The sequence below is a fragment of the Sturnira hondurensis genome, unplaced genomic scaffold, assembly GCF_014824575.4.
Source record: "Sturnira hondurensis isolate 20B ecotype Veracruz unplaced genomic scaffold, ASM1482457v3 Scaffold0001872, whole genome shotgun sequence".
Taxonomy (NCBI): domain Eukaryota; kingdom Metazoa; phylum Chordata; class Mammalia; order Chiroptera; family Phyllostomidae; genus Sturnira; species Sturnira hondurensis.
The window spans coordinates 40,547,432-40,551,755 of record NW_028074503.1 but is presented as its reverse complement, the minus strand read 5'-3'; the positions used below and the strand labels follow the sequence as shown (position 1 = coordinate 40,551,755).

General features: G+C 48.9%; 1 non-coding gene across 1 annotated transcript; it reads left to right on the top strand.

Moving 5' to 3' along the window:
* The first annotated feature begins 313 nt into the window (after positions 1 to 313).
* On the top strand, positions 314 to 447 carry LOC118980715 (U8 small nucleolar RNA). The gene has a single exon (XR_005065199.1). It is a non-coding gene; the product is annotated as a U8 small nucleolar RNA (small nucleolar RNA).
* The last annotated feature ends 3,877 nt before the right edge of the window (positions 448 to 4,324 follow it).

The following is a 4,324-nucleotide window of genomic DNA, read 5'->3' as shown; positions in this document are numbered from 1 at the left end:
GACAAACTTTGTCTTTTCGCACCGTATCATGGTCACTTTAAAGTCCCTGCCTTGTAATACTCTGTCTGGACCTCCCTGCCTTCTGCTCCTGGCCCTGGCGGCCCTCCCCGGGCCCTGCGGTTCTCTCGTTCTCACTGGGCAGCGGGCCTGGTGCAGCAGGTGTAGTGACCACGGAGCCCGACAGGGGGTGCCCACTCCCTTTGGCTGGCTGTGCGGGGCCCTGGGTCCCCGGACCTGAACTCACCCTCCCTGTTCTCTTTGTGGCAGCGGTGGTGAGAGTGCCATCGGCACTGGCCCCAGACCCCGTGGAGGAGGGTCAGGTAGGGCGGTCCTCACCTGTCTCCTGTCTGGAGGGCAGATTAGAATACAACGATTGGAGTTTGTGAGATTCCTGACCGACGCCTCTGGGGAATCAGGACTTGCACATCCTGATTGCTCCTACCAAAAGAAAAAAAAAAGTGTTTACCTTCCACAGGCTATTTTTGAGTCCAACTGCCATCTTTCAGCTGCACCTGGGCCCTTTTTCTGTTTTACGGAGTGGACGTCAGACTTGGAGGTGATGGGAAGTCTTTTCCGCACTGTGGTGACTTCTCTCTGCCGCACCCCAGCCCCTGGGAAGCAGTTCAGTGAGGGTTGCTTGGGACTGGGAACTTCTGAGCTGTTGACTCTTGGCCAATAAAAATTCTGGAAGGTTCCTCTGGTTTCCTGACCCCCTAAATGTGGTAGATCTGTCTTCCTCTCATCTCTCCACGAGCAGTGGCATTTTCTTGCTCGAAAAGGACTAATCGACCTCCAGAGCCGAGTCTGTGTGGTTTTCCACGCACTTTAGCTCTGACAGATGTCAAGAACCAGGGCTTTGTAGCGTGTCCAACGCATTCTCACGGTCAGAGTGGAAGCAGCCGGCTCCTCTCGTCTCGCCAGGCCCTAACTGAAAACAGCGCTCCAGGTGCTTGCCTTTCAGAAGTCCTGGGACCAGGGCCGAGCATGAGGCGCACGTCCGTGGGCCGCCTCCCCCAGACAGGGCCCGAGAGCCGAGGACACGATAAAAAACGGAAAACACACGACTAAACTAGATAGGTATCGACGACTTGGTTTAATTTCACTGACAGCTATAGAATTGTTCTACTCGAACCTTTCTTAAAACTAAAATTATTTCTGAAACATGTAAGTAACATATCTGGGCACGCTAAAGTGAATTATTTAAAATTCCTCTCTATAGTAATAATTTATACATTGAATAGGTACAAGCACCATGTACATTCTTGGGACATGTCCAAGATGCAATCAGTTTCTAAGGCGTATCCACCTCGACCTATTATTCTGAAGATTTAAAGCAATCTCTTATTACTTTGAAGTTTTCATGTAATTACTTTGAAAGACCCTATAAATACTGAGATAGTTGGTAAGCTAAAAAAAATCTCAGTGGAAAAGATTCCCAGTTCTACTGTTTTATATTGAGATATTTATAGTCTTCAGCCTCTGTATTTCCTCAAGTACTATGTACATATTTTTCATTCGGGGACAAAATAACCCTCACAAGTATAACAAAATATAACAAAAGCTCTGAAATTAAGGTGCTCTTTTAGTGAGTCTTTAGTAAGTTTTTTCAAATTCAGATGATACAAAATTATAGGCTTTCTCAATTTTATTCCTTCTGCATTCAGAATATAAGTAAATCCAATCAGTAATAGAAGGTTCATTAGAAGATACTTATTATAAATTGAGATATTCCAAACACAACCTTTAATTTAAAGATTAAATATTGTACACTCTGAGTTTTGGCATTTAATTTAGTCGTTGCTTTGCTTACTGGGGATACTTTTCTGTCTCCTCTTGGTGAGAAGTTTCTTTTCGAAAGGGGCGAGTTGGTGGAGCTGTTCAGTGACAGAATTCACTCTCCCCTCCAAAGCTGAAGTGTCCCGGCCAAAGCTTAATTAGAGGGCTGGGTCATACGCCTGTCAATATCTTCTAACGGAGTACGATAAAATGCAGGAGGGCCACTTGGAAGACGTTCGCTTTCATCACAGGACACCGAGGCCGATCTCCCGAGGGAGATCTCCTCCTCCGTCAACTGCGTCTTACCGGTGAGGGGCACCGAGGACGGAGAGTGTTACTCTTATGCTGAAATTCTCTTCCACACCCAACGGTAGTTCTCTGAGAAGTTTGCGGTTCAGTTGTTCTCTGCGAGACAACATCATTGCTGGAGTAGAACTTCCATTCCATTGGCAGAATCACTCCACCTTCCCTGGGGGCAATTATAAGTTAAGCACAAACAGCAATTGGTTTTAGACACATTGATGCTTCAAATGTTTCATAATTTAGTAACAATATCGTTCTCACCATAATGCTGTTCCGCCAAAACTTGCACTTTTGTTATCCTCCCCTAGGCAAATAATCCGACATTAACTGTTAACATTTTGTTTAAATTCATAGCGTTCCCCAAAACCTTACAATTTTCCCTTTCTCTAGGACGGACACAGAAGGTTTTGACACAGGAACTGAATAAGAATATTGACCAACTATGGAAAATGCGATATTTCTAGTTACACCAGCTGGTGACACCGATATAAAACTGGTGTTACTTTGCACATTTTTTTTGCTCCTCAGCCAACAGCTTTGGGGTTGATTGTACATAATATAAAAACCCCTAAGAGAGAAGTGTGTTCTGCACTAATTCAGGACGATGCTGGTTTTACCTGCTTCCCAGAGCGACACTGCAGACCCTAACGCAGCCGCGTCTGCAGACCACGGCTCTGGGCCCCGCGTTCTCACAGCTCTCCTGGCCGCTGTTCCGGAAGGAGGCTCCTAGCCCCACCGAGTCCTGCCTCCCTCTGCCTTCTCTGGGAGGATAAACGATGTTGAGTATTTCGAATGAGTTACATATGCCATTAACTTTCTTGAAAAATCAAAAGTCAGCACCTAATTTTTAAATTAAATATGTGCTCTTTAAAACCCTTGCTTCCACAAGACTCACTGCGAACTAAATAAAGCACTAGCTAGTGGGAACACAAAGAAGGGGCTGCAGGCTTGTTACAGGCAGTAAAGCAGCTGGGAGGCCCGGGCTGTGCCGCGGGACACGCCTCTGTCACGGGCGGCTGGTGCCTCATCGCCGGTGCATCTCCTGGGCCACGTTCGACCCGAAGGACGGCCAGCAGGAGAGAGGCGGTGTGAGTCCCGGCACCCCGGACGGTGCCGGCGGGCCTCCGTGTGCTCTGGCACACCCGGAGGTGGCTGTGCAGGCAGCGCGCGTGTGCTAGGGCGTCAGGGCGGGTGTGGGCAGGGAGACCCGGCCCTTTCAGACTGACCACGACTGCAGGAAGAGCTCTGCTTCTCGGCCCTGGGCGATGCCGGCGAGACGTGGGCAGAACTGGCGGCGGCAGCGAGGCGCGGTGCAGCGGCCGCACCCAGTGAACTGGCATTCCGACGGGTTTCCATGGCAATCCCTGCGCTGCCACCTCCGTGAGAGGAGGACTCAGGCATGCGCACATAATCGCACATGTGGGTTTGTGTCTGGCCGGGTGGCCGAGTGGACAGAGAGAGAGAGGGACAGCCAGCCAGAGAAGTCACTGTCACAAGATCAGTTCTAACTCCATCGCTCGGAAGCAGCCCACAGTCCCAGCAGCCTGCGGAGACACAGGCAGAGGTGGGAAAGGAGCAGCCCCCCCCCCCCCCATCGTGGGAGCTGCCCTGAGAAAATGTGGTCCCAACAGCCCCTTGCTGTGGCCTTTCCCATTCTTCTGTCACCTCGGCACGTTTTCCTCTGAAAATTTCAAAATAGTTCTCCTCCAGAGAGGGTTGGAATACACTGTCTTGGTGGTTTGGAACAAGCTCTGATCTTTCTGTGATTTGACATCTTCCCTTTTAAGTTCTCCGATGAATGAAAACAGAGCTGAACCCGACTGTGAACCTACCTCGTCTAAGTTTCCCGTTGGGCGAGGTCCCCCTGGTCACTGCGTAGGACCCGCTCGGGGAAACGGCCATTTCACGGCGAGCAGGCGCACAAGCGTCCTCGAACCAACCACAACAATCAGGTCGTCTGTACTTACTGACCTCTACACTAGGGAAGGTTTTTCAGATTAAATGTTTGCCACTTAATTTATTTTACTCTAGTCTAACTGATTTAAAATTCTACGGTGGAGTTAACAAAAATAATCATTTTGTTGCTTTCTCTTTTGTCCACAATCAACCATTCCATCTTTAAAATGATGAATATTTCTAATTATGACATCTCTTCCCACTTCTCCCTGCAAATAAAAGACAAATTGCTGACTTGTACTCGACCCTCACCTACACGTGACCACTGCCCTGGCAGCTCAGGGAAGAG